The sequence below is a fragment of the Trichoplusia ni genome, chromosome 13 (assembly GCF_003590095.1).
Source record: "Trichoplusia ni isolate ovarian cell line Hi5 chromosome 13, tn1, whole genome shotgun sequence".
Lineage (NCBI taxonomy): Eukaryota > Metazoa > Arthropoda > Insecta > Lepidoptera > Noctuidae > Trichoplusia > Trichoplusia ni.
This window is the reverse complement of record NC_039490.1, coordinates 11,768,643-11,796,477: the sequence shown is the minus strand read 5'-3', so window position 1 is coordinate 11,796,477 and position 27,835 is coordinate 11,768,643. Positions and strand designations below refer to the sequence as shown.

Here is a 27,835-nt window from a genome sequence, read left to right as displayed (position 1 = left end):
AAAATCTTGGTCACTGAAGTCATATTTAATCAGTACTATTAAATCATTTTTTTTCAATGTACCATCTGAATTTAATTGTATTTTTTGCCGCTTTGCCTCACTTTCAGCGTATTAAATATTAAGATAGAAACAATTCTATATTAATTGATTTTTTATTATTTTTCGAAATTCATTTTACCGCTATTGTAACCACGACATGGAACAAAAAATCCACTACCTTGCTAAACGGAATCGTGTTGAAAAAAGTTACGCTGTAAAAGTATATTTTTCTTAACTTTTGTATAAAAGAAATCTATATTTCTGTAAGTTGTTCGCGAAAGTTGTTGCTACTTACAACCACTCGCTTAAAGTGTCGGTAAACTGTTTTATTACACCCTTAGATGTTGGTAACTGAGATTGAAGTTATTGAAATATTATACTTTATAAAGAAGTACAGAATCTATAATAATCATGTCTAGGACTTTTTGAAACGTGGTCATCAAATAAGAACTTATTAATTGGTATTTTAAAACCCACTTTCAACCAAAAACGTTTCTCCCTAATGAGAAAAACGTACTTAAATATAATCTGTTTCGCACTAAAAATTATCACTACATAAAACTTAAAAATGAGTCAACATTTAACGCTCTCAACCTAAAAACTAAGAATTACCAGCAAAGTTGTAAGAGCCAGTAAATAGAATAGTTTAAGCATCATTTATTCGCACAAATGGTAGTGTCCCCAAGCAATTAGATGTCCGCAATTAGCGACGCTGTCCAAAACAAGAGGAAAACAAAAATGTATACTTATGTTACGACGAAAAATTTCTGTACGAAAAGATATAATTACAAAATGAATGCTAACACTCCTGGCTTACATTAAAGCATTTGTGCGTTAAAGTTTTTACGAGCAAAATTATATAGAAATAAAACCAGTGCAAGTTGGGTTCGCGACACTGAGGTTTCCCTTAAATTGCACTAAAGAATACAAAATTTCAATAAAATTGGTCATCCATCAAAATTATGACCTTGCCAACGATAGCCATCTTTATATTGTTTTAATGTTTTTATAACGCAACAGAAACAGCTTTGTAAAATTTTCATCATTAGCCAAAAACGGTTCTTCAGATACAACCTAGAGACATACGGACAGAAAACAGAAGTACTTTAGTAATGAGATTCCATTTTTGTACTTTGCCATTTTTTTTAGGGTTCCATACAAAAGGACCGACGTTGACTTTATTCAAGTTTAACTAGGTCTTAGTTTAAGACTAAGTCATTAAACTAAATAAACCCAAACGAAATCATACAAAACTTCATTTCATAACAATCAACGCAAAGACAAGATAAACTCTCAAAGAACCACTAAAAAACATTACGGGGTCCATCTTCCTCAGCCACTTGGAGCCATGCTAATAAAACTTAGCGTCAAGAATGAAATCAAATAAACGGACGGCACTGAACACAATAAATAAAGTCGCAATGAAATAACGACGCCCGAGGTCTCCTTGAGTGCAATCTTCAGACCCATTGAGGGCAATGAAGCTACAATTTCTATTTTACTTACATTTCATGGACTACAAGTTTCGAATCTCGCTGAAGAAACAATTAGCCTTGGTAGTTTACCTAAAATATGTTTGGAAGTACTTTAACTATGTACGTTTAACTTTTGCTCAATAATAAATACTTTGTTTTTGTAGAAACTGCTCGAAAATTAAATGGGCAACAATTGTGGAAGAAAAGATCAACAGTAGAGAAAAAACATTCAAGTATTTCTGATGTTTTTGATTCTTGATTGAGGTCACAACAAATAAAGCAGAGATGCCGAAAACGATTATACAATACGTGTTCGTTCAATATGATTTCATAACAATGGACATAAAACACATTGAAGCTTACGTAGGCGTAACTAGAACATGTTCAATCCATGTCTACCATAATAAAAATGACGCAAGCCGGTAATGAAGCATCAAAGATAAAAAGCCTTGGACGCATTAATAACCCATTACCTAGCACTTAGTGTGAACAACACGAGAAGGCTAAAACTTTGCAAAGACATTTCTGGATATCCGCGGGTGAGACTCGCGGAATGCGCAAACTTCCAACGAAATATTCCTGAATGACCCAAAAGTTCTTTTTACTATCGCTATAAAACCTACCGCCATAAATTGATATCTCCGCTCGAAACTTCCCAAGTTACACCGCAAAACCTCTTCGGAATTTAGGCTGGGATACCTGTTCTGATTTTATAGGTGCCTTCCTAATTTTCCCGAATCACCGTTTCATAGATGAGAAACTTTTACGGATCCTCAAATGCTCTGTTTTCTGGTTCCCATTCACAATTCGGAAGATTAATCGCCAAAGTATTGCTGGCAAATTCGTCTTTGTCCGAATTTGTTGGAAACAGACTGAATATCGGTTCTCGGATATTAATAATCTGCAAACTAGAAGTAATCAATTATATGAGATGTTTGATTGTTTCTGCTCCGCAAATAATTGGAGGTTAATTCATTCGACATCGGGAGCAAATTACGGGCAAGGCTGTTCCTTAATGCGTATTGTATTGTGAGCACAACAATTACTGTTGCTCCTAGATGTTATTAAACATTTTCAGATAGTAGCGTCTTACGAAAGGTCTCAAACTCGTAAAGTACGTGGAACTGTTCCATATGTATGAAAGTTGAATGAACACGGAAAATGCGAATAGTGTGTGAGTTCCGTTGCGTTCCGTAATTTCCGAGTCCCTATGGGAAAATTACAAGAATTTATGAAGGTGTTTTGTCAAAAAATACTATAAAGTGATGTCATGATTTAACGACGTTTCGTGGACTTCCATTCCTTGAATGAACCATCCACAAGATACATTTTCTTTCAAGAAAGTGGCTTTGACATTTCGTTAAAGAGAGTCAAATTACGAACCTAAAATTGAGCTTTAAAACCACATTGGGGAGTGATTGAGGTCGTTCGCGACACGCACCGTGAGAAAACATCGTCTTCACGATTCACGAGTATTCAATAAAGTGGGAGTCAGCCATATATATGGCATCGATCTGCCCCCAGTTACCATAAACGTGCCGCCTGGGGCACATCAAATGTTAAATTCATTTCTCACATAGCTCGACACCGGGTTAGGTAAAGATAACAAGGTGTATCGGTGACCTTCCTGATAACAAGCCTTTGAATTTATTCCTATTAGGAATGTAAATTGGTTTTTGGTCCTTAGATACGGGTTTCGGAATTTCTTCGGATTAGAATGTTTGATAATTTCTCCTGTCCTTTAGGGTTTGTAGGGGTAAATTTCTAAGATTTTGGCTAAGACAACTTTGAGATAATTTAATACACTAAGTACCTACATTCCTTGTGTTATGTATTTTAGATATTTATTTACTTTATACCTAATAAAACTGGAAGACATTTATTTGTTCAAGTTAAAGGCCATGTGTCTCTGTCATTCAGCTAGTACGGATCGGGGAGGGCTGATTGATAAATAGCATCGCAGATACAATTTTCATCCATGAAACACTTAAAAAATACAATTTTTTCATTTTATTTGTAAAGTTTATACTAAGCTCCATGGAACATACATTTTTAATGAGTGAGAATTTTTTCTACTGTACCGTAAAAGCCTTGTTACTAAGGTCTAGCTCAAAGGCCCCGTAGAAGCCTCATTAGCATTCGTCTGTCCGCCAATTATGATTTTTTCATTCAAATTTCCATATCGATGATATTTAATTTGAAAGACGAAAAAACTACTTGGAATGTAAGTAATATCCAATTTCACTGTTCAAAAGCCAGGACTAGATCCAAAGTTAGATAGACTCTGTTCAATGGTCTAGAAATCTGAAACTATGGAGTCAGGGTAAAAATTTGCTTTTCGGCAACGGTAGGTAGAGGTGAAAGTTTATGAGATGGATTTGTTTTGGTTATTTTGTGTGATTTTTGTTTCAAGAAAATGAAGAAAACTATGATTGTTTTCATTTGTTATTGTAAGTCATTATTGTTGCTGATGCTTTTAACTTTGGCTTTGCAGTTCAATGATCCAAATCTCATGTTTAATTTGAATTAATTCCTTTTTAATTTATCATTCATTGTTAAATGATGTAACGGTTTACTCACGCGTATTTATCGGGGTAGCCCGACTAGTTTCGGACCCAACCGGAGTCCTTAATCATGAGCAGACGCGGCGGGATCGCGAGTCGAACTGACTTCAGCGGCCGCGCATCCCGCCGCGTCTGCTCATGATTAAGGAATTTAATAATGAATCAGTCTCACGATAGTTATTATAAAAATGTTATTCATTGGTAAGTTGCTAAACTATAAAATCGTTTAGCAGGTGCTAGTGTGAAATTGTTAAGATCATTTCTCGTCCCTTCTCTATATGAGAGTACTTTTCGAAATTACAGGCTCATGGTATTTTCTTCTTTTCCAATGAAGTCTTGATAACCAGACCAATGTTCAACATGACTAGATAGACCAAGTATATCAACTTTAAGTAAAGGTCACCCTTCTGTGACGAGGTCAGTGCCTTCAAAAATTGCAATCGACATATATTATAATATTAAAATGAAGAACCACTTCACTCCCTGTCGCAGACACCTAATTACCTGTGTTTTATCTCAAAAACCACTTTAAAAGCTTTTCATAGCTAGACCCTAATGAAAAAACAATAATTCAATGCCCTTTATAATCTGATGTGCCAAAGAAAGGTTAAAGTCAATGAGCCTGTTATAAAAGGCTGTCATAATGTAACAGCTTGTAATGGCACATGCTAATTATGTCGTTAATTTCATCCCAAAATTATATCTGATAAGGTACAATTAAAGCATAGCAGTCTAGAGATTCGTTTAAACACAACACTTTTGATTATAATAATGATAATCCATAATCTGTGAGTGATTTTGATTTTCAATTATATTACATACGAGGTCTGTAGACTCTGTAGTAAGTTAATTCTCGTGTCACGTTGTTTTGTAGTTAAACTCCTCGGAAACGGCTTGAACAATTCTGATTAAATTTTGTGTGCTTATTTCTATGTCTGAGAATCCGCGAACATTTATTTTAGGTAGTCCTATATTATGATCTTTGGTTATTTTTTTATTCATAGAAAAATACATGCTTCCCTGAATGTTGAACTCTCTACGATCAACCGCATTTTTATATGACAAAACAAGACAAGACAAAACATATTCTAGTCGTCTCATACTAATATCAGTCTACGCACCACGCAAATAGTAAATTAGTCTCTATTGTTCCCATATCAATCTAATACAACAAACCTACAAACAGAACCAGAAAATTATGTTAATCTCGACCCAATTCGCCGGCCTTCATAAAACTGCACATACACATCGGAATTTATTCCCAACAATTTCTATATCAATAGCGACTCCATTCCATTCGTAGTCCACTTCCTATTATAAATAAAGCGTCGATAAATCACGTTATAGATCGCCATCGGCTAATAAAAACTATGGAGCTGTATGCACATAATTATAGGGGGCATGGTCCTGCATTAATTACTAAATAGATCTTCAATAGGCGGTTTTGTTTGTTTGTCTGTTCCCACGTTATATGAAGCTGTCACTTTTATATTTATAGCGATGAAGGGTTTTAACTGTTTTTGATGGAGATGCGTGATTATGCATTATGTGTGAGTTATTGAATTCATCAAATCAGTCTTAAAAATTTGTCATCATCGGCCTAGCCTTTCCCCAACTATGTTGGTGTCGGTTTCCAGTAACTGGATACAGCTAAGTACCAGTGTTTTACAAGGAGCGACTGCCTATCTGACCTCCTCAACCCAGTTACCTGGGCAACACGATACCCCTTAGTCAGACTGGTTGACAGACATTCTAGCTACTGACTGCTATCAAAAATGGGTAAATAAAAACCGGGATTCACTATTTAACTTACCTTCCGAAACCGGAGGAGCCCGTTATGATATGGTCACCCATCCATGGACTGACCGTATCAAGTCTCGAAAACATGGAATCTCTCAAACCTATGTTATTCTTGCTTAAAAGCCGACCACAGTCAGCTTTTAAAAAAAAAACTTGGGTCAATATTAGGGTTCCGTACCCAAAGGGTAAAAGCGGAACCCTAAAACTAAAGCTACGCTATCTGTCAGTCTGTCTGTTACTAGGCTGTATCTCAAGAACTGACTTGTTGGTTAGTGGGCAATTAACTATTAATGAAAGGTTTTATGTATGCAGAATGTTAAGTGGCGTATAGCGACTCCCACTTAAGCGGTCGTCGGTAATCTTATGACACTTGATTTTACAAAAATAACGAAACAAATACGGATCTAAAATGTACATATATTAATAAAATTACCCATTTACAATACATTACCTATTAAGCTATGATTTTGGATTAATTGATTCCTATGAAACACAAATTGAATTTATTAACATTTGTTATAATTAATGTAGAAGTAATAATATTAGTCAATAATACATGCAGAAACTAATTATATTTGTATTACTGATTGCCAGCATTATTAACAACGTAATCAGTATATGAAAATTGATTTATTTATACTTACATACATATAATGTGAAAGTAAATCTGTGTATACGTCATCGACTGTCTGAAAATTTCTGGTTTGTATTTTCATTAAATTAAATTTTATTTTATTGGAGTACAGTAATCAAATATACCTGTATAAGTAGTCAAATAAAGCAATATTAATTAAGGAAACCAAGAAAAAGTATTATTAAACAATTACCGGTCTCGTGCAAGTCCGACAAGCGAGACTTAGTGTTTCGTACAAATAGGCGAAAAAAAAATCGGTTTCACAACTAATATATTCATGGGAACCACTAAATTAATTTGTCTTGTAAAAAAATATGTACCTATGTCAGAAAACGTGATAGTCTATTTAAAGCTTTATATGTTTTATAAGCAACTAGCCATTGCCCGCGACTTTGTCCACGTGGTAAGAATTTTCCCCGTTTTTTCCACATTTTCCATTGTATCTTCGCTCCTATTAGTGGCAACGTGATGTTATATAGCCTATAGCCTTCCTTGATAAATGGTCTATTCAACACAAAGAGATTTTTTCAATTCGAACCAGTAGTTCCTGAGATTAGTTCGTTCAAACAAACAAACTCTTCAGCTTTATATATATTGAAATACCCGTAACTAATTCAATATGTACTAATAAACTTCAGCACTTAAACTATATACATAATAATTAAAATAATTTGCAATGGAGTGGAATATTTGGTTAACAACAAAATTAAAAATCTGTTACAAAATATAATTAAAACGTTTATCAATTCCGAATATCGAAATAAAATAACGATATTAAAACAAAAGTTAAATATTTTGAATTGAACAAACAATTTTCTGTATTTCATTTAATAAATACAAAAGCGTGTGTTTCTCAGAAACCTGTTTCATTCGTATTGTTTTTCTCAGTATTCACATTAACACTATTCTTTATTTTTTCAGATGTCAACTGCTGTTGTACTGAAAAGAAATCATCGTAATTAAAAAGGTCAGTGATTTTCAATGAAATTTAATTTACTATTCTATTTTGTGTCAGTTCGGTCAATTGTTGCTATTAATGTTTCATATGTGTATTCTTAACCATGTAAGTGACTTTCTTCGCGTGGAGAATTTATTTTGGATGTGTCTTTTGAGAAAGAATCCACGAAAAATATTTTTCTCTAAATTCGCTTATTAAAAATAAAACTTTTATGAACTGATTGACTTGAAACAAACACTGACTTTTTAATGTAGCTTACCATAATAGATCAGAGCAAACTGCAATTAAATAGAAGCCGTTGCAGAGTTCATCGCGCACAAACGGGCGGACAAAAAGATAAATTTAAAAATCTTGAAAAAAGAAGTCCGATTTCACTTTTCTACGATATTATTTTATTTATTTTCAACTGACAAGTCAAAGTCACAGCACTTGTCGAAAAGGAATAAAATTCTCATACATTTAAAGCATTCTATTCATGCTTACAATAATAATCCAACATAATATAGACCTGACCTTGGAAAGCGAAAGACAGATCGATCTGAACAAAATTTTGCCAGCAACTCTCGAATAGTGTAATAGAAGCTTTGAATAGTTTTTAAGTCCAACTAATTCTAAAAAAGGTGTTCCACAACCCGAAAGACAAAAAAACCCTGTGGCCATAACACGTGCCATTGGCCATATTAAAAACCTTGACTTGATCTTTTGATTCATTTAGAAACCAGGAAACAATCTATGTGGCTTTCTTAAGACAACATTTGGATAAGCCAACATGTTACAAGGAAAAAGTTATATTTTTCCATTCCTACAATTTTGCGGTTCTTGTATCGAATAAATAAACGGTATTATTATTGTGAATACATTATAGTACAGAATCTTGAAAAGCTTCTTTCATCCTTGACTAGAAATGTTGGTATCAAAATAATTTAATGCAATTTTGTGTATCTTTTGGCAGTCTTTCAACGTAAAATGCGCCACGCAAAAAAAAAAAAGTTTCAAGTAATTGAAGTTTATTGAAGTGATTGATTTTGGGCAACCTAACATGCCTTCAGAATGTCGATGCTTGCTTTTCGAGCGAACTCTAGTGGTCTTACCACTAGATTTAAATCAATTGTGATAGATTTTAAATATTCGTTAGATAGGTTGTGTTAGGCCCTTAGCTTCATCCGGTAAATCTAGACGATTTCAGCATAGTTTGTAAGAAGACCACAAACACGATTTTCGGCCTAAAAACTCAGAATATAGTTCCAATTGAATATTTGCCATACCGAATATCTCAAAGTGATAAATATTCGGTATCAATCATATCGGTCCTCCAAAACAGACTCTAATACAGATATATGACGAATTTCGCTAACGGCTCCCAGTAATACATTACTTGAGTAACATTTTTATAGTCCTCCAAGTAGATCTCGTATATCTTATGTTTCTTCTATGACGAGGTATATGATTACCTTAATTGTACTTAGAATATTCAGTATAAAGGATGGTGAAAAAGTATTCATATCTCTATACTTAGTTCCTTTGGTTTTCGGTCAAGATTGCAATATTATTAGACTCAAAAGGAGTCTTTAGTCATGCGGTGAAAAATCATGTGATCAGACTTGTTATATCAGTTTGACTTAAAACTATTGAGTAACGGTAAAATGAGATGAATAAAGGTATTTTCAGGGTGGATAAAAACACAGTTTCACGAGATAAAATAAAATCATAATATGAAAAAAAATGATTTCACCTGTTCAGCAGTTTTATAAAAAAATGTATACAACCCCTAAAAACACTTTTCTATTTACCCCTTGTGAATCTACATATTTACCCCGTTTTAAATTATACCTTTAGATAAAACAAAATGTGCAATTACAATGAAATATTCCTTAGTACTGAGCGTACCCATCTCTGTTTAAACAAGATTTCATCAACCATACTACACAAAGCTCGCTTGTATTTCGCTTTGCAACATAAATTTTAGTCTTTCTAGGGAATCTAATACACTCTAAAAATATTCCTGTTTTATTTTTAAGCAGGAAGCATGCAGAGTTGCATTAGAATAAAATATCTTACTTATGGAACTTGCTTTCTGCATACAAAGCATTGTTGTATGACCTAAGAGGCATGTACAATGGATCACAGAAAATTTGCTCTATAAGACGATAAAAATATGTTACTAATATTATAAACGTGAAAGTATGCATGTATGGATGTTTGTTCCTCTTTCATGCAAAATCTACTGAACGGATTTCGACGAAACTTGGTACAATTTTAGTTTATAACTATTCTCTACATATAGAATAGTTTTTTTCCTACTTTATGTTCATGTGATTTAATTTTCGATTTGTAGCAATCAGGCCCGCAGGCAACAGCTTATTAAAAGGGCAACTTTCATGACGTGGGTTTACAGCGATGCCTGCATTTCATTTGCTTGCTTACCTTCGCGTTAGATCATCATTAAGGACTCCGGTTAGGTTAGGTTAGATCCCGAGGCGGAGACGCGCGCGCCTCTGAAGCGGTGCACGGGGTAGGCAAACACCTCACTACCCCGTGCACGAGGCGAGGCCCGGACCGACCGGGCCAGCACTAGTGCGGGGCTGTGGAAGAATTTGGACTCCCGGGCCCTGCGTGCCCACGTGCGAGAAGACACGATGGAGGGTTTTAGCCGGTAAGAGCCCGGCACACCGCCTCTCCCCTGACGGAGGAAGTCATGTCACGAAGTCACGCATAGGAAAACCGTATATAAAAAAAACATCAATAAAAAAATGTGCTACAAACATTTCACTGTCCGATTTTTTGTGATCAAACGGTATCAATAGCCCTTTGATAATCAAGCAATCGATTCACTCATGTTTAAACATCCTAACTGGAGCTAATACAGCTAAAAGTTTGTTTTAACGCCGTTATCCCTAGAATGTCTGCCTAACCTAGACCTAAATAAACAGAATTTATACAGTATAACTCATTTCACATATATTCTACTAGATATGGAATATTCGGAGCAAAAATACTGTCTCTAAAATAAATTTAAGTTGACTCTATTTAGGAAGTTTTTTTTTCGCTACGTTCAGTCAAAATAGTGTTTACCTTTACGCTGGATGTGCTGTGGGTTTGACACCCGCATGAGTGGAACGAGTGGTATTCACAAATTCTAGGTCCAAGACTGCTTGTCTTTTCTGTAGGTGAATTAAATATTTGTGTATACAAGGTGTATACACAATGTAGTGATTGTTGTTAGTGAGCAAGAATTTTAGAAGAGCAAAATAACTATTGTTTCTTTTATACGTGTGGATACAAGTGGTAACTACACTATTAATTGACTGGCTAAGAAGTCAAAGCCTGTGCTGATTCTTAAAAAAAACCGTTCCAATTAGTCTCTGGATAAACTTTTTTTACAATAAAAATAGTCACACATCTAAATTTTGTCAATAAGTACTGGTTTTCTATTTTTATTATGATTATTAGTTGTTATATCGACAACAGCAATACTTGGTGAATTTCTTCTATCTGTTCATGAGAAACGGCCTCGAGACAGACGGAAGGACACAGACAGTGGAACCTCAGTAATAGGATTCTTCTTTACCCCTCACGGATACGGAACCCTAAAAATACACATACCATATACTACATACTATATGTATGTCTGATTAAACACAATTTGGCGAGCCTCCCATACTCTGTCACATTCAATCTTATATCACAAGTTGAAACCTTTAAAATCTTACATAAAGGTCCAGCGAAAGTCGCTACGGCTGTAATAACTATTGGCGGAAGAAATTCTTAGAGCAAAATGTAGAGTGCCAACCTATTTGAGGAGCTAAAAGCCTTTGATAGGCCTTGCCAAGCGATAATAAGCCTTATGTCGTGATAGTAATGATATTTGACGGCATACAGGCTGAGATCATAAACATATAAGTGGTTGACATAGTTGACATAGTTGATATGTACTCAAGTGTGCAACATGCTCACTAACAATAAATAATGTTATGAACAGACTAGTTTTTGACCTATATCCAGCAGAGGACTCCGATAAGCTGAATAATTGATTAATCATTTTGATTTATCTCATATTAACACACTAATACTTTAAATTCGAAAGCATGTGTATGTTATTTTAACTCATCACTTTTAAATAAACGGCTGCACCGATTACAACGACATTTGGTATGCTTTTTTGGGAAAGCTGACATTTTGGTGATGTTTCTTTGGCGATTTGGTAATACATAGTATAAAAATAATTAGTCTAGTATTTAAATAAATGTTTTTGTTAAATAAAGTCTAGGCATACATTAGGTGCCTTACGTAAATCAGAAAGTTCGTGTTATGAAATGAAAAGTGTATACACTTGTATAAAAATATGGTATCAACTTTTATTAAAAAGTGTAAGTTACGGAGTTTATTGATTCGGCTTTTTATACCGGTGATACTTGACCGGTGCTTTTGGGCTAAGCGTAACAGAATGCCTAGAATTTTACTCCTATAAGACTTTTCTATCCCTAACAGTTTATGAGTAAAACAGAGAGTATATAAACGCTGTGACAGTGAGCCAGTTTAATGTATTACAACACTGGCAGCCAACATTTGACAAACATGTTTATTTACATTGCATTCTAGTGACAAGTCCCTAGTTTATGCTAACGCAGTTAACTTTTTTATTACTTTTTTATTTGTCTCAAAACAGGGATAGTGTCAGTACAAATATATTTCGACACGTGTTTTTGTATTGGCTGCACACGTGTTCTGTGTTTGTTTTTATTGGAACCAACATTTGGGCCAATCATAATGCAGTTTGGAAATCGTTGCGTAATTTTTGTTCATTGGCAGTTTTATTTAGTTTTTCTATAATATAGGTCATTTTTAATCTCTATCGTTTTGATAGTATTTGCTATTAAATAAAAGTAATACAGTGAAATCATTCAAACCCTTATAAATAAATTGCTCATATTCTTATCAAAAACTGAGATTCTAATGAAACAATGTTAATGACGATTTTGGTCATAAAATAAGTATTTTGTTTCTTTCTCCACTTTTCTTTAATTTCTTTCCATCAAGGGCAATGCTGTTTCAATTTTTTTAACACATGCTATTCGACCTCTATTGCGATGTCATGAAAAGATCTCATATAAAAAAAAAATGAAATCACACCCCAAAAAAATGCTAAACTAAATCCTAAAATGTTATATTTTTTTCATCTATCCTCTTTGTTTACATTTCACTTGTCCCTACACATACATGTGGACTAAAGACACTGTTATAATGAGCAAACCCCCATTCGGAATGCAGTTAGTAAATCATTCGTTGTAATTAGTCTTAAGGCAGCGGAGAGCGGTCTTGATGAATGTTTAGGAGCTTAGAGTTAAGTTATAAGCGGTTTGAGGTTATTAATAGTTGAAATACTTGGGTAAGATGTGAATAGATTTAAAGTACATGTTTAAGGACTAGCTGTAGGTAGGAAATTGTGCTGTTATATTTTAATTGATTGAATAGTCTCCTCGAGTTCGACTCGCGATCCCGCCGCGTCTGCTCATGATTAAGGACTCCGGTTGGGTCCGAAACTAGTCGGGCTACCCCGATAAATACGCGTGAGTAAACCGTTACATCATTTAATAATGAATAGTCTTCTTACCTATTTTGGGTATAAATAGGGAGAGAACTGACCCTGTATGTCAACAATTAATTGTTTTATAACAATAGATGGTTTAAGGGTGGAAGCTGCTATTTTTAAAATATAGTTTTGTAACAATTTTTGTCTCAAGTAGCGAACATTTAGCTTCATATCGACGTTGTCCTGCTGAATATATCCGGTGTTTTTTTGTTGTGAACTTAGAATCATCGAATCAAACCAAAGTCAAATCGGCCAAAGAAAAAACATTCAAATCGGTCCAGCCATTTAGAAGAATATCAGATATATATGATATTCACTTTAAAAAACTCAGAAACTTCCCTAATTCAAAGAAACACTTGCCACCTAACACATTTACCTCCCAGTACCAACTTCCAAACACCTTTGGGATTCGCAAAAAATCCTTATCATGGACACATCTGTTAACACTTGATGAGTTGAAAAAAAACTTAGGAAGGAGGTTTTAACTTACCTTATCGCAAACAACTTCACACTGTTTCTACAAGTGGATGACAGTTTTTTGTGGTACTTGAAAGATATAAAACGATTATTGAACAAGTACATCTGTAGTGTCCTAATTTTGTTTGACCAGTTTCTCCTTGCCAGATAGTCTGACGACTAATTACTAATTTTATTCGATTTAGTTCGAGGAGGGGAGTGGTTTTGCAGCTATAACTGATATATAAGTAAGCTAAGCTGCTAGCCACAGTTAGTTCCTTATATTACTAGCTGTTAAACGCGGAAATGCCCGTTCGAAAATGATCTAGGGAACTTAAAGACCAAGTACCAAGGTTCTTTTAAATCCGTTCCGTGGTTTTTGTACATCCAACATTTCCCCTGTTAAAATATTATTAAGATTAGTAGTATTAAGTCGCTCCTAAACTTAACTAGAAGATAGTTTTAAATTTCGCAATTTTCAAATACATATCTATCGCTTGATCCCTTGCCTTGAGCCCCAACTTCATCTGTTTGTTAACATCTCTGTAGTCCAAAGTTATCTTGTTTCTCTGAGTGGTTCTAAACAAAACAAGGATTCTGTACCTGATTAACGCAGGCTGAGTATTTGGCTTCGCGAAAGGGTTGCGAACAATCAAATTGTGGTAATTGCTATCATTACTTACTACGCGCAGCGATATTCTCGCGAATTTGAAGTTAAAAATGATACATGGCGTTTCTCTCTAGTAAGGGTCGCGTTTCTCTCTAGTAAGGGTCGGGAATGTGGTAAGCGGGATCAACTCTAGACTGGATAGTCTAAGTTCACTGGTTTCTTAACAGCGTGTGTCTTATGAATTTGGTGGACCAGGGGCATTTATCATCTATGCATTATTTTCCCATATATTAATGTATAGTTGTGATACATTTCAACGCATTTTCAAATCTCACAGTCCACAAGGCCCACTCTGGTGGTAACAATTTATCTTCCTTCCTTCACTGAGAGAAAAGAGGTCAGTGAAGAAATCCCCTAAAAAAAATATCATAAATACTGTAAGTAATGTTTTTACATTATATTCGTATTCATATCAGTAGTTTTGACATGACTTACAAGCCTCAGATTTTTAGCAACGCAGATGTCTCTATCTGCATATAAGTTACAGTGACATTAAATGTTGTAAAACCTTACTACATATATTCCCTTACATTTGCAGAAAACGACAATTTCTTAGTAATCCTGCCAGGTGTGGAAGTACTTGTACCAATCAGCATTTCATTATAACGAACAGAATATTTCTCGGAAGTTATGAAAGAAAATTTGCGAGGAATATACATTTTGTTTCGTTTTAATGATCATAGACGTGTTGTATGGGTGGAGCTAAATTGGATTGGTTGTCCTAATCCGAAAAGAGTTTGTTACATAATCAGTCAAAAGTTATCCAAGCTTTGCGATTTTATGGTTTAAATAGCTATATTCATACTCTACCCCATTAACCTTCTTCTAAAACAAATTCAAACAAAGCTCAGCGGAACACACCAAAAAATTAATAACACTTTCGCTGAACCGCTTTCCCAAAGCAAATTATGGGGTTACATTAAAATAATAACCCCAATTAGATACTGCGGGCCTGATCTGCCGACATTACCCCATGACAGTGATGTATCTCTATGGTCCGCTACCTTCGCATTGTATCCCGCTATCCATTTTGTTTTTGAGGCCTTGGTAAATTTTTGCCTACACTTTTGGGGTTTGCCAAAAATTTTGCCCCTGTAACCTAAATGTCTGTAAGGAACTAATTTATAATATTAAGGTGATTGGTTCTGAATGGTATGCAAGATTAAAGCTTTCTCTTCCTATTTTACGGAAAAACAGAGCTACTAAGAGGTATACATCGTAATCCTGCAAATAATCTTGCCTATAAATGATGTAATCAGAAGTCTTGAGCAACGAGAGTTTTTCAATAGAGGTTCTATTTCCATGCGTGTATCTATCATGCCATTGTACTTAGATAACACGTTAACCTATGTGAAGGGTCGTATTTTGACCTTCGAAAGTGCTAACTGGAAGCCTAATTAAAGTAAATGATTTTGAATTTTGATCGAACAATATCTATAAATTGGAAAAGTGGAAAAGGCGTAGGTTGTAACTTGTAGATTCTAGACATTTAGTTGTATAGTTTTCTTAGATATTAACATATTAATAACAAAATCTAACCAAACTTTACGAGATAGACCAAACAAGTAGTTTTATATCTTAATTCTAAGAATGAAGGCTTTGATGTAGGTTGATATTCCACGTAAAATGTTACTTTGCTTCTATTTAACACAGAGTGACCTTAGTCCAGTAAATTGCTAGGTCGCTGTCTCGTTGTATTTAATATCAAGCGACAAAATGTTCGTGTTATTCTACACTGGCTTACATGGTATGATACACGAAAGATCAGTAGGTAAAATGAACCTTATTGCGTATAGTAAAAGATTTAATACCACATATGCCTATAAAAAGAAACTTGTCATTTTTTACCACGCCGCTTTTTTCAATAAGTATTGATGTATGTGACATTATTTGTTTTGCCTATTTGTTTATCTATTAGCATGTATCTTGGTTTCATCCAATAAGGGTAAAAAGTACTTGCTATAACGTCGCTGTGTCTTGTTTACGCCAAACTCAGCAGCAATCCTGCAAATTACAAAATCTGAATAGAATAACTAAACTCCACTCTATAAGCTACGTAGCTAAAAATTCTCAAATTTGCATAAATTTCGTCCTAAAAATACCTCAACGCAACCCAGATACGGATACCTAAAAATATGCAAAATAATACAAAACTTCAACAAAACAAGGCTTAACTAACTCGTACACCTAGCTCTAGTTTACCTATTTTACCAGTTCAGGTCACAATGTTGGTCACCAAACATACTATGAGCTAAGTTAACCACACAGTAACCAGCTACACGGTAATACACTTAAAATTTTAAACCTAATTTAACGTTACTGGCCGTTTCAAAGGCACTTGTCGAGCTGTGATTGTTTACACTACTCCGCTCATATTTTAGGCTATAGCTGGGATTCTAGTGGTTTTCATAACATAATTGTGTTTTCAAACGCTTCATAAACACGTAATTTTGTTAATGTACTGTTATTATAATGTTTTGAGCATAGTTTAAAATTTGGAATTTTAAGTAATGGTGTGGATGAAATCACGATGGCTGAAAATTTCAAGTTTACGAGAAAATTGTCAGCATCCGTTTTGGTAAATTAGAGGTTATTGTCCTACCTTTGAATTTTACTTTCAGATAAAGGCACCACAAGTTACAAACATGCAATTGACTCAAAACGAGCTAATCTATTCTTAGAAACATTACTTCTGTAATGAAATTCTGGACGAAATGAAACTAGCAAACAAGACCATCCAAAGCTATTCTTTATAAAAATATAACATTTTCTTATTCGCAAGCGTTCTGCCACTAACCCGGTTATTATAAATAGCCTTTTTTATGGCATCGAGAAAAGGTCTTAAGGTTTTTCTGTATCGTTGGCACTGACGGCCATAATTCCCGCTCGATCCCGCCCGAGCCTGCCCGACAGATAGACTGGACGACGGACAAATCGTCCTAGATCTTGATATCTTTGTAAGCTTTGAAAGTAGTTTCTTAGATAATTTCACGTGTAAATGGTATGATTTTTTATAGGGAAAGAGACTTTGTTTTTGGTTGATAGATACTTCATAAAAGGGCCTGTGGGTAGCTTAGCTTAGGAGTTCTACTCAGCATTAATTTAGAATTTATGTGGCTTTTCTGAAAAAAATAAACATCCTATATTCGTTTTTGAACTGATACAGGACTGGCAATTCAAATAAACATTGGCATCATAGCCAGGACTTTGACAACAAGACCAATAAAATCTTCCCTGTAAAGTTCAGCTAAATCCTGATACGTACTGTCCATACTTACATATTCCCTTTTAAGACTAAATCTCCATTACCTAAATACACTAAAACGGAGTTTATAAAAAAGTTCCGAAGCATCGAATAGTTTCTATTTCTACCCTCATAAACTCTACAATCCCTAAACTACACATGATCATCATAAAAAAACTTTTTCTATCAGCTCACAAGAAAATAACAACTGTTTCGTAGTTTTGAAACTGAAAGCCGTTTTATTTATGTTTTTTTATTAGGCTTCTGCTATATTAAGGTCCCTAGGTAAAGGGTTTTTGTGAAGCTTTCATGTTTTTCAAATTGTCTCAGTTTTGGAGGATGTAGGGATTGGCACGCACGGCTTTTTATATTTGTAGACCTTACTATATTCGATGTAACGAATTATCGCACAAGTTTTAGTAAAGGATAGACACGATTCTAGATAATAATAAAGTTAGATTATACTTCTTCTTTACCTCGGAAGTTACTCATGAATTGGATTCCGACTGTAGTTGAATTATGATTATCTATACTCCTGAAATAACGCCTTATCGCAATTCTATTCTGTGAAGAAATAACGAGGAAAAATTGCAACAAATACTTGACCATTTACAGCGATTCTAAACCGTAATGTTTTAGATTTTAGGCGTAAAACATTTTGATATCATCCCATCCTGGCTAGTCCATTATAATATTTCTGAAATCCCGTTTATCATTCACCAGGCCACTTCGCCATAATTTTCCGGTACATTAAATAAAACCGCAGCATTTTGCGTCCCTTCTCAGTTTAGATGCGAATAGATATTGTGTAAGTGACATTTCTATCCGTTACCCCCCTGGCCCCTGGAGACCAGATAAAACTTATCCAGAAGTGACAAACGGCGGGAAGCGGCGTAAATATTAGGATTTTTGCCATTTAGACCGTGACTGTCCTTCGAATTGTGGCGATGATAATGTTCCTTGTTTATGCAATATGAAAATTTTGTTGGAATTTGAAATAATGTTGATGGAAATGGACTTCATTTAATACAAAATGAATGTTATTTATTACAGAACTATCATTAGCTGATAAAAATTTGGACAGATTTCATTACATTTCCCGTTACCTGGTTTTAGTTAATGTTAAGCAAAATAGCATACCTACATGACAAAAAGTGAAAAAAAAACATTTATTATCTCATACTGACTTGGATCAGCGTATTTTGAAGACATTAGGCAACTTTTATGGGCAGAAGAATTGACAGGATCTGAAACATGACAGCAAACCTTTATTCCTTGAAAGACTAAATCTTCTTTATTCTTTGTAAGAAATTGCCAACCCGCAGTAATCTAGCGTGGTGATCAATGCTCAAACCGTCTCTATATGGAAAGAGGCCTGTACCCAATAGTGGGATATTCCTGGTATTATTTCTTTATAACGTAGATAACTGGTGTATTCTTACTGCTGTAACTAACAGAGTTGTGTGAGACGCCTCTGGCTATCCATAGAGAATAAAGGGCTGATGATACTCCACAAACATTAATTAATTAGAGGAACAAAACAAAGGTTGTTTGTCGGAAGTTAATCAAACGTGTGTATGAAGTGATTACATTCTGTTATTATGTTCATATGGAACTATTTATTAGAAAATATTTAGTTTGTTTACTCTTCATCTCAAAGTCTAGATAAATATAGATGTTGGATTGTTAAATGGGCGTTTAGGATATGCCAGTTTAATTAGAATGTAAGTTTTGTTTTGAAGCTCAAAAACCAATATCAAGAAGTTGTATTTCAAGAACCGGTATCCCTGTTTTCGCATATAAAAAATTATGAGCAACAATGGGCAAGGTCATAAAGTTGACGGGTGACTATATTTTTGAGTTTATTTTTCTTCGCCCTATTTGTACCGATGCCCCAGTGTCTCGAAATCGACCAGCACTTGATCAGTTTTGTTGCCACGAAATAGATATATGAAATTAGTTAAAATTCTGCTTCAACGGCGAAAATTTTATATTATTTTTCTATTATGTACAAATTTTAGCTTTCCCAATGACCAAAAATACACATACTCGCTTTAGAAATGCGACAAATTTCACGATAACACGAAAACGCATAAATAAAGATAGAAGGGGGTTGAGTTATGCATATGTGATGAATATAAATTAGTCGCCATTCCTACACGGTTTCCATGGCAACATACGCATGCTGCCCCATGAATGGTAAAATGGAAATGAACCGGGTTTTTTAGTTAAAATCTTTTTGAATCCGGTCAGCCGTTCTGAACTGCTTTTTTTAACTGGTTCGCTGTTTTATTCCTTGTGGTGACGCGAAAGTAATGGATTCAACTGGTTCGGGATTTGAGGGTAGTTTTAAATAAAACTACGAATGTCAGTGTGGATTTTATTTCGTTGAGTGGATGAACCCAATATAAACTTGAATGTAACGAATTCCTGTTGAAAAAATCCTGTGGATTCTATTTTCGAATTCTACAAAACTATGACGGCTTTAAATCAAATCTGCAATCGACTGCACTGATAGTCCAGTGGCATAGGTTACCAAGCCAAAAGTACTGGGCGCGGTGTTTTGTAGGACAAGCATTTGTGTGATCCGCGAATGCTCGTTCAGAGTATAGGGGCTTGTGCATGGGACTTGAAAGATTGTAAAATTGCCCGCGACATAAGAATTAAATCCCTCGTCGATCCAAAAATATCGTAGTCGAAACCAGAAAATACATTTTGGACTGTTTATGAAAGTAAAACATTGTATTATATAACCACACGTAATGTTTTAACAGGATTTCACTGAAATGTAAGCCGAGATACAGGTAGGTAAACATATATATTATAGGTACATAGTTCGGCTATAGATGGTTAATTTATTTTCAACATTTGGTGTCTGCAATGTCATAATTGTAATATCAAAATTTTCCATTTTTTTATTATTATTATTCCAAAAAAAAGGTGTTGCCGACCCACAACTTCGTTAATATAATTTGTAAAAGCATAATCTCAATGAAGAAGCACATATTTACATCGTTATAAAGACTTATGAAAATTGCCTTATAAAATATTAACAAGGTACATCTGTAAACACACTTTCTCCCGCAGTTCCGCTCGCGTGGGAGTCGATTATCGGCGACAAATTTTACTTCAGTGCTTTCTTGGGATCCAGCTAAAGCTCCACCAATTGTTATAAAAATTTATTATCTATGTAGTTTGTAGATAAAACTATAAAGAACATGAACTGATGAAACTGTTAAGTATACATGATTCTTTGCGGGTTTTTTAGGGACCCCCAGATGAACCGAACATTATTTATGTATTTAATTTACAAAACTTAGGTAAGAATGAGACACAAAGATTTTAAAAAAGTTGAATACCCAGCAGAAGAAATTGATAAAGGCTGGTATAAATTCCAAGAATAGTTATAGATTTCTTGATTATTTGTTAGGTTTTTCATATGATTTATTAAAACAAATGTGCCGTGAGAATATATCGTCAGGTACTTACGTAATCCGATATACAGTGCAGTGAAGCGATCAATGTTTATGTTATTGTAAACTTGTGATATAGGTCTTACAGTAGGTAATAATAATGTTACTGTCCCGCTGTCTGTTGTGGCATTATTATTTGATGGGGGAGGAGTAATTAAATTTATTAAAGTTTTTTAAGCTATAAAACTTTAATAAATTTAATTGCATAGCTTCTATCGCAGGCCTTGAGCGCGGGGACTAAACCCAGAAATTCCGTAACGAAAAAACCTCACGCTCCCCTCTCCGACGGGCACGGAGGTGTGGCTTGAAGGCCGTGCATCGTCTAACGTCGTGTCAGTTCGGCAGTCTTCGACACGGCGCTGTGTGTCATGCGATTAGACGTATTGTACGACTTTACGGAACTCGCCCGAATCGAGACGAGCTGCTCCGAAATCGGTCGAATACATATTTTTCTATATGAGAAAAAGTCACCTTATTTTTCCTACATATCATAATAGTTTTGCATGTACTCTTGATTGTTCATGTCTGTTCTCCCGTTCATCGGCAATGGATGATCTCTGATAGGTGGACTAAACAAGGTCTCTGCATGTTGGACCTGAGATCTCTGTAAGCCTTTGAGATGGAAACAGCATTGCCAACTTCTTCGATGAAAAATGCCTAAAAAAGCGTCGTTTTTTGAAATTATTGAACCGCTGAGATTTACATAAACCGTTTTATTTTTAGGGTTCCATACCCAAACCCAATTCCTAATAGCCTCGCTCACTGTCCGTGTGTCTTGGCTGAAGTCGCTATAACAATAAATAACATTAATATTCTGAAAAATGTTACCTTTTACGAAAGATTTCGTATAATCTCAACTAAGTAAGTATTTCGAAGTATTTATTTAATAAAAAATCCTTACAAAGAGCTTCCCATTTCACTAAAAATATAAGATTTTTCTTTATTTATATATTTCTGGGCTCATTTAATCCCGCACTTCCTTCCTACCCTCCTAATTAATTTTTGTCGGGAATATATTTCTTGGATTACCCTCCTTTCTATAGATTATTCAATTTTACCTTTTCGATCCTCTTTTAATGCGTACCGGAGGTTTTGGAGGTTTTTTTAAGGCTTTTACTGAAAACAGGAGTGGTTTTGCTTTAGTCGTTTGTTTTATTTTTGCGACTGTTTTTCTGGTATGGTATACATATATTTTATCGAAACGTTTTTTGTATTTAAAAATGTTGCGTTTTCTTATATATTCATTCGTATATAGCCGTAAACCTTTACCAGAGGTTATTAACCGTGGTAAAGAAGCAACAGTATTTATTTTTCTGAGATAGTTTACGTAAGTAATACTATCATTCTCTCTCCTACATTATAGGTTGTATTCAATTACAAATCAATCACAAAAATACCTCCAAGAATATATAATACTAGCCTATCAAAGTCCACTACTGGGCCTAGGAATATGACCCTATTGGTCATAATTAAAAAAATATAGTTATAAATACTCTTTCTTAATTTCTTGCCATCTAAGATTCTAACCGTGATTACATTCCATTCCTTCTATCCTTTACCCGTCATAAATTCTACCTTTCCAAGCTTTGCCTGCCCATACACAACCTACCAACAAATTCAGCGCTCTTTTAGTTAGTAACAAAAATTCAAACTCAAAGGCCAAAAATGTGTTAAAGTTTTCGTCATAAAAATATTGCTCTACAATTTATGCTCGCGACAGTACATTTATTTTTAAGTAGGCGTAGTTGAAGTGGGCTACAAAGGGCCGTGAGTCAAAACCCTGAAATATTAATGAAAACCTGAAAATATTTAACTCGGCGACTAACGTTGAATGGGCATAAAATGACAAATTGGATGACTGTTATTTCTGAGATGTTCATTTATAACGGTGTAAATATGTATATTTTTTAATCTAATTTCGTTTGAGACTATTCTTTCTTATTTACTTTGAGGAAAATACCTGGAAGTCGGCATGACTTACTTCGGGAGTCTGGTACGACACCAATCAACCTTGACGAAAACATATTATGTATAACATAGAACATAAAACAAGTGACATCGCATTGAAGAACAGACATAAATGCCCCAAGGTTTCGCCGAAATAAAGGACTGATCCCGAGTAGGGCAAATATTTGTGTGATCCACGAATGCTTGTTTCGAGTCTGGTTATCTTTGTGTATGTAATTTGAATGTTTGTAAAATCCCCGCAACACAAAGATTTTTTGATCGATGCAGATAGATAACACTAAATTTAAAGTAGTTAGTTCCGAGTATCAGTCCTCAGTCTCTGAATTTTATTCCATCTCAAAAAGCCGGCGTCGTTGACTTTAAAGAGATCGCCTCGTGCTTATAAATGGAGCAAAGTTTACGATCTCTGCGGTAGTCAACACTTGATCTTATGGCTAAAATGTTATGCGAGCATTGACTTCATGATTACAAAACCAAAGTTCCACCGTTGAACCATTAAACTAACGTTTTAAAATACACTGAACCTGAAATGTACCCGACAAAAGCCAAAAAACAAAAAGAATTTTAAAAGCTCCCAGAATTTTGGCAAAAATACTGCAAACATGTTTCTGTAACTGAAAAACCTGATTTCTGGTTTTGAATGTATAAATCGACGTCCATTATAATCCTTGTATATCTCTGGATTTACGGTACTGAAATAAATCATATTCGCGAATAATAATTCTCAAACTTGGAACGACCATTTGGGGATCACAGTGATCTCCGCTCTGTGTGAGGAATTATCTTGCTGTAGGCAGCTTAGAAATGGTTGGCAACGTGATCTCGAGTACTGGACTATTTGACTATAAAGCATATTAAAAAAAATCTACTTGAAAAAAACAACAAGGAATTTAAACCTTGTGTCGCGGGGCATTTCACATGGACATAGACAGACACTTAGACTCAGGACAAGCATTCTTGACTCACACAACCGCTTGTCCTACGCGGGGATCGAACCCGCAACACGTCACACAGTAGATTTGGCGTAATAACCACTCGGCTATCCGTGCAGTCAAGTTTCCTTAGTAAGTCCCTGAATAGGAGTTAATAGGAAATCTCCAATTCCGTGCTGTCAAAAATTGCCCTGCAGTCTAATTTATTTCCCGAAACTGTTCGTGCGTTTTATTTTAACCTATAAAGTTGATATTTAGAGCATTATCTATGTAAATTATGAGTTTTATGAACACGCCCGTAATTTTCCACAAATGAGAGCGGTGTCGACTGTCGATATGCGAGTACGGTGCGTGTTATATCAATGAAAAAAACGGTAGATGTTGGTATGAGTGAAAAACTTTTTGAAAGAGCTAGTGCTAAAAGTATAGTACTGTATGGATACCGGAATGCTATAGATCCACTTTGTTTTGGTCCCCGAATGATCATAGCAAACGTCTGTGAGATTTACAAATTTTAGCTCTAAGATTGGGTGTTTGGATCCGGTAAACGAGAATTCCGGTTTTGCCCTAAAAGGTAGGAAACGCATCTATTTTTCCCGTAGGATTAAGTAATATTTGAAGATACTTGCCCTGGTTCAAAATTGCAAAGTGCCTGAATATCACATTAAAATCGGCTACATACTTTTGCCATGAGCCCTCGCCGTCGCCGATGCCTTGCGTCAGCCACCCATGCGTGAACAATACCAGTATTATATCAACATAAACATTGCCAAATTGTGGCACGTTACACGTCAAATAAAGGACGCCGGATGTCGCATGCCATCATTTACATGTAATTGGGTTAGATTTATTTGTGAGCGATCACTTAGTTGGAGAGTGTTGATCATCATTTGACAAGACCTCTAAGTGGTGGGATTAGGTATTTGACAATCTAATAATATAAATCAATATTGAATACGTATTTTTTATTTTGTCACATCATTAGAAACTAAGGAACATTATATTATAAGCACTTAAGTTTGTGTAATAGGGGCTAAAAATATCACTTGCTAGTGAAAAGCGTACTAGTAAGTGAAATTACACGATATTTTAAATCACTGTATCCCCTTTTTGGAAATCTTTCTGACAGATTTATTTTTGTCAAATATCCATTAATTTGTGCATCGTTTCTTCTAGGTAACCTTCTCGATAGAGGGGATCAGTGAAATGTGTAGTCTTCGGCAAATCTTCCCTATAGAAATTCGGAGGAATTATTTTCGGGTTAGTTACAAGAATTAATGGGATTTGATCAAAGCATCCTTCATAAATGTTGTGTGGGTATTTCCTAGCTAGTGATAGCAAAAATTGTGTTAGATTCAACATATATCTATTGTTTTTGAGGGGCATTGTTTGTGAGGACGGCAGCCAAAGTGGTGTCATTGGAACCCTTTTACCAGTCTATCCGTATGTATGTCACCAGGCTGTATATTATGAATTTTAATAGCTAGAAGAGTCAAATTTACACTGTTGATGTATACCTAAGTCCTGTTCCCAATATAATAACAGCTACCTTACAGTCATAAATTTGATGGGTGATCAATGGAACCCTAGATTCAATTTAGTCCTAACAGACGACCTTACGACCTACCAGTATACCTGATACCATTATCTATTCCGAATACAAAATTCTGATACCTATCACATCAACACAATTATGGTTTTCACTTACGTTACACAAAAAGCTTTTAAATGTACGACGAGAAGGATGTAACATTGAAATAAACTCTGTGTTATTATGACGTTATAAAAACTTCTTATTTGTATAGAGAGCAGGAAGCAGGGGTAATAAAACAACTTACAGATGTAACGTATGCATACATACATACGCCCGCGGCTTTGTGCGTGTAAAACAAAACATTGTATGTGTGTTCTGTATACGTATGATATAATATTATTTTCTTGTGTATCCTTGTTCTGTGACGGATCTGGTATTTATTTTCTTGGTGTTACAATTGTTTTTTTTGTCATATATGTTTTTAGTGCATTTGAAGTGGAGAATACTGGCCTATGTTGTCATAATTTTCTATTGCTATTTTTTTAATGTTTAAAAGAGTAAGTGTTTGTGAGTTTTTATGTTTTAAGAGAGTTTTTTTTTTACAAATTGCGAAATTTTCTATTATAACATTTTGTTTGGTAAATAAATTCATTTAGTCAGCAAAAGGTAGACTCCCTTCAAAAGTTATAATTTATCTTAAACCAATTTGTAGGCTAATAAAAAAGATAAAATATATAATATTATCTGATCGTGGATTTATCTAGAATTTTTATTGGAAAATAAAGATATAAATCCCCTCGCATATCCAGCTCTAAATAAATATTTGTAGGTCACATTTGTTTATCTAGACTCGAAAAATGGAGTACATATAGAAATTGTTTTTCCGATATTTGACTTTAATGTTTTTCGAAGGGTAAACTTGAATCACGAAATAGAAAAAAAACTGATTGATGAAGTAACTATTATTTATCTTTGGAAAATAATAGATTTTAAAAATATTATATGAGAAAGAAAGAATGGTATACTGAAATGACGTGTAGAAGAGATACAAAAAAATATTGTGTTAAAATTTGGAAAAGGAAAGTAGGAGGAAAAAGTTACCATAAAATAACTTCAACACGTTTCGCAGATATAAAAAAAAAAAACAGAAATGGACGAACACTATCAGACCTCAAAACTATAATATAATCAGAAATATTATGACATGTAGAATACTGTTAAGGATACGTCAACGAAAAAAAATCACACATTGAGTTACGTTAGACTAAATAAAAACGAAATCTGGAATTTTAAGTGCCCCATCATTCCTGTTTGATAATAATCATCAGTAAAACAATAAGTTGCTATTTTAAGTTTCAAGCTCTAAAACAAGTAACAAATATACACACATTCAAATTATCATAAATCATTCAATCCACACTTATCTTTAACCCATCAGCAATTACAGGAAACATCATAAATAGAATGTATACCACACGTGTCAAACCCATGAGATTGAATGGGAGTGACGTCACAAACATGGCGGCAATAAAAACAATGATTATAAAAACAATGGAAGGATGACGCGACTGATTTGAGTAACAGAATTGTATCATACGCGAGTATTGAATTAACAAGTGTCGGTTATTTTGGGCAGAAATTGTATTTGGTCATTTTTTGTGGCAGTCATTCAGCAAACAACAGCTTTGAGGATTTAATCCTTAAGTTGTGACGGTTTTTAAAACATTCAAGTTAAGTTGCACCTAAAAATCTAAACTAAGTATTCACACAAATTCTTGTCCTGCGCGGGGATCGAACCCCCGTTTTCGTCCGTGCAGTCAGCTATCAGTCAAATCGATATTATAAGCTATTCTTATATTTTCTTAATAAATCTAAAATGTGACGAACATTATTTAGGTAATCAGAAATTCTAATAACAATTAAAATTAAAAGAAAGGCGTAAGTTTACCCATCCAACACCAAAAATACAAATAAATAAACGTGACTGTTCCCACTAACTCTTGTATTTTTTGTGTGTCTCATGGGAGAATGGCTGTCTAGCGTACACATATCAAAAAAACTAAACGGAACGAGATTGATGATTATTGCGATTGCTCCGAACAAAAACCGTATTATTGACGATATCGGAAACATTATTGGTTTTTATTTATAAACGAACGATACGGAATGAAGTTACTGTTAAGATGAGTATATGTTACATGTTACGAGGGCGTTGTGGCTTTTTGGTTTTGCGAATGACTTTGCAACGTTCGAACTCCGGTTCGAATTTAACTTACACTGCAAGGGGGCTAGCAAATTTTTTTGTTTTTTTTTTTAACGACTCACACATTAAAGGATTTAATCCTTGTGTCGCGAGGTTTGCACAAATATTTAATTCACGTGCTCAAGACACCCAGACTCAGAACGAGCATTTGTGGATCGCATCATAGTGGATTTGGCGTCGTGACTTCTACCTTTCAGCTATCCGTGCAGTCGGCCATCATTCAAATTAAATTCCA

At 34.6% G+C, this 27,835-nt stretch overlaps 1 protein-coding gene across 1 annotated transcript in view; it reads left to right on the top strand.

The window, feature by feature from the left end:
• The first annotated feature begins 7,433 nt into the window (after window positions 1-7,433).
• LOC113500331 overlaps window positions 7,434-27,835 on the top strand; it is a 71,216-nt gene continuing 50,814 nt past the window's right edge. The window contains exon 1 of the mRNA XM_026881082.1: window positions 7,434-7,479. The gene's annotated coding sequence lies outside the window, so the exon portion shown is untranslated. The remainder of the gene's footprint in view (window positions 7,480-27,835) is intronic.